The following is a 12,870-nucleotide window of genomic DNA, read 5'->3' on the forward strand; positions in this document are numbered from 1 at the left end:
AAACATGTCTATTACTCAAACCCAGATCAGGAGATCCCATCCTCCAAAATGAGTTCGACTTCTTACTTCTTTCTTGGAACTCCTCTTAAATTTCATGCAGCTCAGCACTGAATTGTCTTTCATTTTTGCCATTACAAATTTTATAAATCAAGGGCTATGCCTCATATTTCCTTTAGCAAAAGTTAAGGACAAGAAGGGGCTTCCATGATGGCTCAGCAGATAAAGAATCCACCTACAATGCAGGAGACACAGGAGATGCGCGTTCAATCCCTGGGTCAGGAGGATCTCTTGGAGAAGGAAATGGCAACCCACTCTTTTATTCTTGCCTGGAAAATCCCATGGACAGAGGAACCTGGCAGGTTACAGTCCAATGGGTCATAGAGTTGGACTAAGCACAGCAAGAACAAGACTCAATAAATATGTGTTGATTAAATCGCATTCAGACAGACCTCAGGTATTATTAATATATAGATACTGAGAAACTCTTGGCCTAAGAAGTTAGGCTGTAAAAAGTATATATATGAATGATTTACATTTTGTATAAGTTACTGTTTAACTTTATTTCATTTTATTTTATTGGAGGCTAATTACTTTACAACATTGAGGTGGTTTTTGCCATACATTCACATGAATCAGCCATGGGTATACATATGTCCCCCATCCTAACCCTCCCTCCCATCTGCTTCTCCATCCCATCCCTCAGAATCATCCCAGTGCACCAACCCTGAGCACCTGTCTCATGCATCGAACCTGGACTGGCAATCTAGTTCATATATAATAATATACATGTTTCAATGATATTCTTTCAAATCATCCCACCCTCGCCTTCTCCCACAGAGTCCAAAAGTCTGTTCTTTACATCTGTGTCTCTTGTGCTGTCTTGCATATAGGGTCATCATTACCATCTTTCTAAATTCCATATATATGTGTTAATATACTGTGTTGGTGTTTTTCTTTCTGACTTACTTCACTCTGTATAATAGGCTCCAGTTTCATCCACCTCATTAGATTAGAACTGATTCAAATATATTCTTTTCAATAGCTGAGTAATATTCCATTGTATATATGTACCACACTTTCTTATCCATTCGTCTGCCGATGGACATCTAGGTTGCTTCCATGTCCTGGCTATTGTATACAGTACTGTGATGAACATTGGGGTACACATCTCTTTCAATTCTGGTTTCCTCGCTATGTGTGCCCAGCAGTGGGATTGCTGGGTCATAAGGCAGTTATATTTCCAGTTTTTTAAGGAATCTCTACACTGTTCTCCATAGTGGCTGTACTAGTTTGCATTCCCACCAACAATGTAAGAGGGTTCCCTTTTCTCCACACCCTCTCCAGCATTTATTGCTTGTAGACTTTTTGATAGCAGCCATCTGACCAGCATGAGATGGCACCTCATAGTGGTTTTGATTTGCATTTCTCTGATAATGAGTGATGTTGAGCATCTTTTCATGTGTTTGTTAGCCATTTGTATGTCTTCTTTGGAGAAATGTCTATATAGTTCTTTGGCCCATTTTTTGATTGGGTTGTTTATTTTTTTGGAATTGAACTGCAGGAGCTGCTTGTACATTTTTTAGATTAATTCTTTGTCAGTTGTTTCATTTGCTATTATTTTCTCCCATTCTGAAAGTTGTCTTTTCATCTTGCTTCTATTTTCCTTCGTTGTGCAACAGCTTTTAAGTTTAATTAGGTCCCATTTGTTTATTTTTGCTTTTATTTCCAATATTCTGGGAGGTGGGTCATAGAGGATCCTACTGTGATTTATGTCAGAGAGTGTTTTGCCTATGTTTTCCTCTAGGACTTTTATAGTTTCTGGTCATATTTAGATATTTAATCCATTTTGAGTTTATTTTTGTGTATGGTGTTAGAAAGTGTTCTAGTTTCATTCTTTTACAAGTGGTTGACCAGTTTTCCCAGCACCGCTTGTTAAAGAGATTGTCTTTTCTCCATTGTATATTCTTGTATTCTTTGTCAAAGATAAGGTGTCCATAGGTGTATGGATTTACCTCTGGGCTTTCTATTTCTGTTTAACAACATGTATGTGATTGAAATACTATACTATACTTCTTTAAAAATAGGAATACATGGTATACCAGCTGCCTGCTGATTTTTTCTTCAATGTCTCTTGAACACTGAATATCTATACAATACACAACCTGTTCTAGCATCATGCTTAAAAATGAAGGCATTAGAAAAGTCTCTGTGGACCCTGGAATCCTTTTTCATCCATTAACTGAGACATTAAGTTCTCTTCTCTGAATTTCATGCCTTCTGCTTTTTCACCACAAGCTTATTAAATGTGGGATATCAGCAGAGGGGAGACAGTTCAAAAAATGCATTATTAGTAATCTGTCTACAAGTAGAAATGAAGAACTTAAGATCCAGTTTGACAGACATAGGAACACAGAAAGGAGAGTACAAACCATAATTCTATACATGGCAGTTTCAGAGAGACCTAACGTTCCCAACATTGACGCTTGTCAAGTTGACTAAAGCTTCCATTCAAACATCATCTCAGAATAAACCAAACATACCCAATTCATGTAGTTAGTATGTGCTTAGTAGCTACTATGTACACAGTTGTGTGTGTGTGTGTGTGTGCACGCATGCATGTGCGCAAAAGTCACTCAGTTGTGAGCAATGCTTTGAGACCCTATGGACTGCAGCCCACCAGTCTCTTCTTCCATGGGATTCTCCAGGCAAGAATACGGGAGTAGGTTGCCATTCCCTTCTCCAGATCTCCCAATCCAGGGATCGAACCTGGGTCTCCTGCATTGCAGGCAGGTTGTTAACCTTCTGAGTCACCATGGAAGCCCTACACAGTTATATAGAATAATTATAATAAAGTGAAAATTTTCTCCCCAAAAAAGTCACACGCAAATTAGGAGGTACAGTGATAGAAAGTAAGGGAATGAATTTATAAACAATAGGAAGAGCTATTATATAAGGTGTGTTGTAAAGACAAGGTCATTAGCTACTTCTCTCTTCTGAAGTTAAAACAATGTAGGAGTGCCCATGACAGTAGGGATAAAGTGTCCACTGATCCCAGTCAAACATTCTGGAGTCAGGTCGCATTTATCTTTAATAGTACTTTTCTAAATATGCTTTACCTTGCATTATACACAGTCTAATCTTTTCATTATGCAAAGCATTAACATTAACCTTTCTTAGATAAAGGTGATATATTAAACCCTTATTTAAGCAATTTCTAGAGTAAACTCAATTTGTTATTCTTTTTGAGTTTTTCCTATTGACAGTGTCTAAAACTCCAAAAGGAGGAAAAACTAAGTGCAATAAAACCTGGATAACACACACACACAAACACATGCACACAAATAGGATCTAAACTAATAACTTACACAGTTAAAAATAAGTGCAAACAAGAGAGTCTCAGAAAGTTCTAAGCAAGACATAAAAGCAGGGTGCAAGTCCATTTTCACCTATTACAGTTAATTCTCCTTCTGGGCTTATCTCAGGCAGTAGATCTCTGTTTTTGTTTCCATATATTAATTTGCATTTTCTAGAACTGCATTATACAACTGTCAAAAGTTACCACATTGAACATTTTAAGTGGAAGCAGTTTGTAGTACATACAGAATTCTTTCCCCTTCATAGATCACTGCCTTGTCATAAATAAGAGGCTTGTGTAACTCAATGAAGCTATGAGCCATGCCATGCAGGGCCACCCAAGATGGACAGGTCATAGTAGAGAGTTCTGACAAAACGTGATTCACTGCAGGAAGCAAACCACCCCAGTATACTTGCTGTGAGAACCTCAGGAACTGTATAACAGGCCAAAGAGATATGACACCAAAAGATGAGTCCCCAGGTCTGAAGTTGTCCAATAAGCTACTGGGGAAGAGCAGAGGAGAATTACCCATCGCCCCAGAATGAATGAAGTAGGTGGGCCAAAGTGAATATGACACTCAGCTGTGGATGTGTCTGGTGATGAAAGTAAAATCCAATGTTGCAAATAACAGTATTGTATAGGAACCTGGAATGTTAGGTCCATGAATCAAAGCAAACTGGATGTAGTCAAGCAGGAGACTTGTCAGGTAAGAATAAACATTGACATGTTAGGAATGGGCGAGAATGGGTGAATTTAATTCAGATGACCATTATATCTACTACCGTGGGAAAGAATCCTTAAAAGAAACAGAGTAGGAGTAGCCCCCATAATCAATAAAAGAGACCAGTACTTGAAATGACAAGTACTGTCAAAAATGACAGAATGATCTCAGTTCGTTTCCAAGGCAAGCCATTCAACATCACAATAATTCAAGTCTATGCCCCTACCAGCAATGCCAAAGAAGCTGAAGTTGATCAGCTCTATGAAGACCTAGAAGACATCCTAGAACTAACACCTGAAAAAAGGAAAAGAAAAAAAAAGATGTTCCATTCATCAACAGGGATTGGAATGCAAAAGTAGGAAGTCAAAAGATACCTGGAATAACAGGCAAGTCTGGCCTTGGAGAACAAAATGAAGCAAGGGCAAAAGTTAAATTAATTCTGCCAAGAAAATGCACTAATCATAGCAAACACCCTTTTTCAACAACACAAGAGACAACTTTACACATGGACACCAAGAAATGGTCAATACTGAAATCAAATTGATTACATTCTTTGTAGCCAAAGTTGGAGAAGCTGTATACAGTCAACAAAAACAAGACCTGGAGCTGACTGTGGCTCAGATCATCAGTTTCTCATAGCAAAACTCAGGCTTAAGCTAAAGAAAACTGGGAAAAACAATAGGCCAGCCAGGTATGACTTAAATCCCATATTAATTCACAATAGACGTAATGAATAGATTCAAGAGACTAGATCTAGTTAACAGTGTGCCTGAAGAACTATGGACAGAGGTCCATAATAGTTACAGGAGGTGGTGAACAAAACCATCCTGAAGCAAAAGAAAAGCAAGAAGGAAAAGTGGTTATCTGAAGGGGCTTTAAAATAGTGAAAGAACGAAGAGAAGTGAAAAGCAAGGGAGTGAGGGAAGGTACATACAATTACACACAGAATTCCAAAAAATAGCTAGAACAGACAAAGTGAAGTCACTCAGTCGTATCCGACTCTTTGCAACCCCATGGACTGCAGCCTACCAGGTTCCTCCGTCCATGGGATTTTCCAGGCAAGAATACTGTAGTGGGTTGCCATTTCCTTCAGGAGATCTTCCTGACCCAGGAATTGAATTCAGGTCTACCCATTGTAGGCAGACGCTTTACCATCTGAGCCACCAGGGAAGCTCCAAGTCTTCTTCAATGAGCAACACTTAATAATAGAAGAAAACAACAAAAGGGGAAAGACTAGAGATCTCTTAAGGAAAATTGGAAATATCGAGAGAATATTCCACCCAAAAATGGGCACAATAAAGAATAAAAATGGTAGAGACCTGGTAGACACTGAAGAAATCAAGAAAAGATGAAAAGAATACATGGAAGAACTGTATAAAAGAGATCTTAATGAACTGGATTACTACAGTGGTTGTGGTGAGTCACCCAGAGCCAGACATTCTGGAGGGCAAAGTCAAGTGGGGCTTACAAAGCACTGCTGTTAATAAAGCTAGTGGATATGATGAAATTCCAGCAGAACTATTCAAATCCAAAAGGAGGATGCCATCAAGATTTCACATTCCATTATGTCAACAAATCTGGAAGACCTAGCAGTGGCCACAGGACTGGAAAAGGTCAACCCTCATCCCAATTCTCAAGAAGGGTAGTACCAAAGAATGTGCTAACCATCAGACAATTGCACTCATCTCCCATGCTAGTAAGGCCATGCTTAAAATCTTGCATCTAGGATTCAGCATTATGGGAACCAAGAACTTCCAGATGTCCAAGTTTGGTTTAGAAAAGAAAGAGGAACTAGAAATAAAATTGCCAATACTCACCGGGATATAGAGAAATCAAAGGAATTTCAGAAAAACATCTATCCCTGTTTCATCAACTATGCTAAAGCCTTTGACTGTGGATCATGACAAACTGTGGAAAGCTCTTAAGATATGGGAATACCAGACTACCTTGCCTGTCTCCTGAGAAACCTGTATGTGTGTCAAGAAGCAACAGTTAGAACCCTGTATGGAACAAATGATTGATTCAAGATCAAGAAAGGAGTACAACAGGACTGTCTGCTGTCACCCTGTTTGTTTAACATATACGCTGAGCATATCATGAGAAATGCCAAGCTGGATGAATTACAAGCAGGAATCAAGATAGGTGGGAGAAACATCAACAGCCTCAGATATGTGGATGATACCACCTACTCAATGGCAGAAAGTGAAGAGGAACTAAAGAGCCTCTTGATGAGGATGAAGGAGGAGAGTGAATGAGCTGGCTTAAGACTAAATATTAAAAAAACTAAGATCATAGCATCTGGACCTGTCACTACATGGCAAATAGAGGGGGGAAAGGTGGCAGTAGTGACAGATTTCCTCTTTTTAGGCTCTAAAATCACTACAGATGGTGACTGCAGCCATGAAATCAGAAGACGATTGCTTCTTGGTAGGAAGGCATGATGACAAACATAGACAGTGTGTTGAAAAGTAACATTACTCTGCCAACAAAGGTCTGTAGAGTCAATGCTATCGTCTTCCCAGTGTTCACATACGGTTGTGAGAGCTGGTCTGTAAAGAAGGCAGAACGCCAAAGAATTGATGCCTTCAAACTATGGTGCTGGAGAAGACTTCTGAAAGTCCCCTAGACAGCAAGAAGATCAAACCAGTCAATCTTAAGGGAGATCAACCCTTAATATTCACTGGAAGGACTGATGCTGAAGCTGAAGCTCCAATATTTTGGTCATCTGAAGTGAACAGAAGACTCATTGGAAAAGTCCCTGATGCTGGGAAAGACTGAGGGAGGAAGGAGAAGAAGGCATCAGAGGATGAGATGGCTAGACGGCATCACTGATGCAATGAACATGAACTCGGGCAGACTTTGCTAGGCGGTAAGGGACAGGGAGGCCTGGTGTGCTGCAGTCCATGGGGTCACAAAGAGTTGGACACAACTGGGCGACTAAATAACAACAAAAGAATTCTTTAAAGAAATCGATGAAACAAATAATAGGACAAGTTTTTAAAAGTTTTTTTTTTTTTAATTTAAACTTTTTGATCAAGAGCCTGTTTACCGAGTCCCAAGATGTCACATGATTCTAGTTTCCTACCTCTTTCTCAAGAATGAAGAAAGCCTTGGAAAAGAGTGATTGATGAATCTCTAGAAGGACTATTCAGCCTGCCTTGGGAGCCAACAGATACCCCAAAGAATTGACACAGTTAGCTTGGTATCCCCAAGGTAATTTTGTTCCTGTGTCTATCTCTAAGTGTTTATTCAACTAAAAATAAGAGCAGTTATAATTTCCTTAATTTTCCTTCCTGGTTAAGCTTGTGTATCAAACTTAAACTCCAATTCTTCCTTCTCAGTCTAAAAATGATAGATAAACAAATAGGTAGGTTTCCTAGGTGGGATTAGTGGTAAAGAACCTACCTGCCAATGCAGGAGCCTTAAGAGATGAGGGCTTGATCCCTGGGTTGGGAATATACCCTGGAAAAGGGCACAGTAACCCACTCCAGTATTCTTGCCTAGAGAATACCATGGACAGAGAAGCCTGGTGGGCTACAGTTCATGGGGTCACAAAGTATCACACACAGATGAGTGACTAACAGACACAAATACACACACACATATGAGTGTTAGTCATTCAGTCGTATCCAACTCTTTGCACCCTCATGAACTGTAGCCAACCAGGCTCCTCTGTCCATGGAATTCTCCAGGAAAGCATACTGGAGTGGGTTTCCATTTCTTTCTGCAGGAGATCTGCCTGACCCAGGCTTCTAACGATAGAACTTAGGTCTCCTAGGTCTCCTGAACTGCAGGCAGATATTTTAACATCTGAACTACTACTGCTGCTAAGTCACTTCAGTCATGTCCGACTCTGTGTGACCCCATAGACGGCAGCCCACCAGGCTCCCCCGTCCCTGGGATTCTCCAGGCAAGAACACTGGAGTGGGTTGCAGTTTCCTTCTCCAACTACTAGAGATAGATAGATAGATAGATAAATAGATGATAAAATATTAAGTCCTCTAATTTAAGCACCTGGTAGTCCTCTAATTTAAGAACGTGGTTTAAAAACAATCCCAGGAAAGTGACATCTAAATTATGGTTAAGAAATTTTGCCCTCGTGATTTTCTTGCCTAAAAATGGTGTTATAACATTAGATCTTAGTGCTTTGCTTTATTTTTATTGGTATGAAAGTTCCTATTGCAGTAGTATTTGGAATTACTCTCTCCAGATAACTCATGAAAATTTAATCATCACATAGGTTTTCCATTACAAATTAGAATCGATTTGCCCTGGAATAATGTATCATAGTACTATAGGAAGATGTGGGAGAAGGGGAATTAGGGTTATCCAAAATTTTTTGGAATCACAGTAAGCATCATCACCAAAAGGTCCATGAGACTATAGATTTAGCTGCATTTGTACAGGACAGAGTTCTAAATGGTAGGCAAATCAAACTCTATTTTTAATACCAGATAATCTAAAATTGTCCCAGGATGAATTCTTCAGTTAGTTAAAGACTCACTTTGAACTTTAATTGCTTTGGAATTCCAAGGCTCCAGTTTACTTTCTTAAAGTAGGCTCCATTTATAAAGATTTGTGGGTTTTTCTCTGTCATCCTCATCTCCCTCTTATTTGTATCATCAAAAACATCATCTCCACTTAAACCACATTCACTGTTAGCCACATTTTTGCCAAGAAACAGAAAGAAAACATGGTCTTTGAAAAAGCCAAAATCTTGGGAAGTGGGAGTTGATAAATCTCATTGCATTATGATGAAACACCTTTGATAACTTGACATTTAGTGCTCACACTAAATTCTTCTAAAATATATCACTAATCTGCTCAGAGTCTTCATGTGGCATCCTGGTATGATGAGGAAGTGAATATTGCAAAGTTGCCAAAAGACCAATTTCAACCTAATTAGGACTTGTGCTGCTTCAGTGGAGGCTACATAAACACTCTGTTAATATTCACAGCAGCAGCTTTGTCGATAACTCCCCCAGAATCCTCAAATTTATAATGGAAATCAGCAAACTATTGATTTCCTGACACTGATAGATCTATCCAGATTCACTGCCTCCTTTCTCATGCCTCTGCCCCAATAGAGGGGACAAATGCCAGTCGCTCTAATCGGCTCCTAAACACTGAAGGATCATTATTAAAGTATGGCTGGCATCCCTGATCATCAATTATAATCTTGCGCACATATGCAGTGTGATTGCAGGAAATAATCAGCTTTGTCTGCCAAATTGGCAACATTTAGAAACTAATTTGTTATGACACAGCATCAAAGATATTTAAACAACAAACTCAAGGCTCTGCTGCTCTGCATACATTGTTAAAATATCAGATAACATCATTAAAAAATAGTTAACATATCCAGAGGGAGGTGGTATGTATCCTTGAACTTCCATTGGAATGGAATTATCAAATATAATGTTTATGGGCTCCCCATCCTGCAGTCACATGTTGGGGATGCCCCTCCAGCATGACTGCCACTTAGGGGGCTGCCTAGAAGAGCAGCTGTCAGTCTAGTGTAATTAAGTGGGCATTGGGAGGATGATCCAAAGTGTGCTGTGGACAAAGATTAGACAGGATTGCTAGTTTTTTGTCTGGGATACACTAGAATTCATTTACGTACTTAATTCTTGATGGGTCAAATCATAGCAGCAGCTTCCTCATACTTGTGTACACTGTAATGAAGTAGAAGAAATAATTTTAAGGAAGTTATGTTCATTGCATGCCCAATGCTACTCTGTTCACTCCAGAGTGAGAATGCTGAGTTACAGACTCTGAGATGCACACTGGGTGTCTCTCTCCCTCTCCTGACCTTTCACTCTGGACAGCAATGCAACTCTTCTGAGCCCATGTTTCTACCATGGCTATTAAGAGAACTGTTTTTTTAAATTGTATTTTATCTTTTATTTGCATAATTTTGTTATATGTCTATTTTTAAAAAATGGCAACATCTTAATAAAAATGAAAGAATATATGTACAAATTTTAAAGCTTAAAATGATAGCATTTACAACAGAAAATGAGATAAATATCTGAATTCATACTCATATATAATAAATGCTGATATGTATCCATTCTTTTTTATTGGAGTATAATTGCTTTACGATGTTGTGTTAGTTTCTGCTGTATAGCTCAGTGCTCTGTAATAACCTACAGGGCTGGGATGAGGGAAGCGGGTGGAAGGGAGGCTCAAAAAGGTGGGGATATATGTATAAATTTGGCTGATTCAGGGAACTTTTAAGCCAATGCTTTTCCTCCATTATTTCCTTCAATCTCCCTCAGAAGAATCAAGCCCAAGCCATGTGCTTCATCCTCTTGCCAAACTCTCTCTCTTCAACTCCCTAACACCTCTCAAATACACACACATGTAAGTTTGCTTCATTCCTTTTACACATGAAAATACAAATTATAATACCATTTTTATAACAGTTTCTTTCAAACCATTCCAATTACTTCTAGAAATGTTACTATTGATTCTTTTTTATACCCGCCAAAAGGAGTTAAATATTAAACAGTGTCAATAATCCACCTGTACAAAGTAAAAGTCCTGAGTGTTTGTTGGGACAACATTCCCCACTCCAACCTTAGTGGGTATACACTTTGGCCTCTCTCTACACTTTTATTCACTCCATTTGGGTTGAGGGTGTAATTAGGGGAAAAATAAACGAGACTTACATAGCCAGAGCCTCCTTGCATCCTTTTGAGACTAAGCTGCACACAGAAGCAGCTATTTATTCTCCACTGTTCTCCCAGGGCACTCTTTTCTCATCTCTACCAGCTGGGGCCTGCCTAAGTCCAGTGCTACCTGTCATCTGTCCATCAGTCCAGTTCAGTCACTCAGTCATGTCTAACTCTTTGCGACCCCATGAACCGCAGCATGACAGTCCTCCCTGTCCATCACCAACTCCTGGAGTCCACCCAAACCCATGTCCAGTGAGTCACTGATGCCATCCAACATCTTATCCTCTGTCGTCCCCTTCTTCTCCTGCCCTCAACCTTTCCCAGCATCAGAGTCTTTTCAAACGAGTCAGCTCTTCGCATCAGGTGGCCAAAGTATTGGAGTTTCAGCTTCAGCATCAGTCCTTCCAATGCATATTCAGGACTGATTTCCTTTAGGATGAACTGGTTGGATCTCCTTGCTGTTCAAGGTACTCTCAAGAGTCTTCTCCAACACCACAGTTCAAAAGCATCAATTCTTCAGTGCTCAGCTTTCTTCGCAGTCCAACTCTCACATCCATACATGACTACTGGAAAAACCATAACCTCGACTAGATGGACCTTTGTTGACAAAGTAATGTCTCTGCTTTTTAATATGCTGTCTAGGTTGGTCATAACTTTCCTTCCAAGGAGTAAGCGTCTTTTAATTTCATGGCTGCAATCACAATTTGCAGTGATTCTGGAGCCCAGAAAATTAAAGTCAGCCACTGTTTCCACTGTTTCTCCATCTATTTCCCATGAAGTGATGGGACCAGATGCCATGATCTTCGTTTTCTGAATGTTGAGCTTTAAGCCAACTATTTAACTCTTCTCTTTCACTTTTCAAGAGGCTCTTTAGTTCTTCTTCACTTTCTGCCATAAGGGTGGTGTCATCTGCATATCTGAGGTTATTGATATTTCTCCTGGCAATCTTGATTCCAGCTTGTGCTTCTTCCAGCCCGGCGTTTCTCATGATGTACTCTGCATATAAGTTAAATAAGCAGGGTGACAATATCAGCCTTGACGTACTCCTTTTCCTACTTGGAACCAGTCTGTTGTTCCATGTCCAGTTCTAACTGTTGCTTCCTGACCTGCATACAGGTTTCTCAAGAGGAAAGTCAGGTGGTCTGGTATTCCCATCTCTTTCAGAGATGTCCGTCTGTCCATAAGTCTACCTAATTTTGGAGCTTCTCGTGCAAGTTCATTTGGCCCTTAAACTCTGCTAAGTCCTTCAACTTAGCATTTACCAAAAAATAAAACTGACATTCTGATTGTTGTTGGCCATCCTTTTGTTTTACTTTTTAAAATATTTCTGAATCTTGGCAAGGAAATAGTATATTTACTGGACCTCCACAAAGATGACAACAGTTTCTGTATTTTACATAAAAAAATAGAAGCAGAAGATATTAAGAAGAGGTGCAAGAATACACAGAAGAACTATACAAAGAAGATATTAATGACCCAGAAGTATGATTGTGTGATCACTCACCTAGAGCCATACATTCTGGAGTGTGAAATCAAATGGGCTTTAGGAACATCATTGCAAACAAAGTTAGTGGAGGTGATGAAATCCCAGTTTAGCTATTTCAAATTCTAACATATGATGCTGTTAAAGTACTGCACTCAGTATGCCAGCAAATTTGGAAAACTCAGCAGCGGCCACAAGCCTAGAAACGGTCAGTTTTCATGCCAATTCCAAAAAAGGTAATGCCAAAAAATGTTCAAACTACCACACAACTGCCCTCATTTCACATGCTAGCAATGTTAGGCTCAAAATTCTCAAAGCTGGGCTTCACCAGTACATGAATTGAGAACTTCCAGATGTTCATGCTGGATTTAGAAAAGGCAGAGAAACCAGAGATCAAATTGCCAACATCCACTGGATCATAGAAAAAGTAACAGAATTGCAGAAACACATCTACTTATGCTTCATTGACTACACTAAAGCCTTTGACTGTGTGGATCACAACAAACTGGAAACGTCTTCATGAGATGGAAATACCAGACCACCTTACCTGCGTCCTGAGAAATCTGCCTGTAGGTCAAGCAGCAACAGTTAGAATCAGACATAGAACAGACTGGTTCCAAATTGGGAAAGG

The sequence above is a fragment of the Bos javanicus genome, chromosome 11 (genome assembly GCF_032452875.1).
Source record: "Bos javanicus breed banteng chromosome 11, ARS-OSU_banteng_1.0, whole genome shotgun sequence".
Lineage (NCBI taxonomy): Eukaryota > Metazoa > Chordata > Mammalia > Artiodactyla > Bovidae > Bos > Bos javanicus.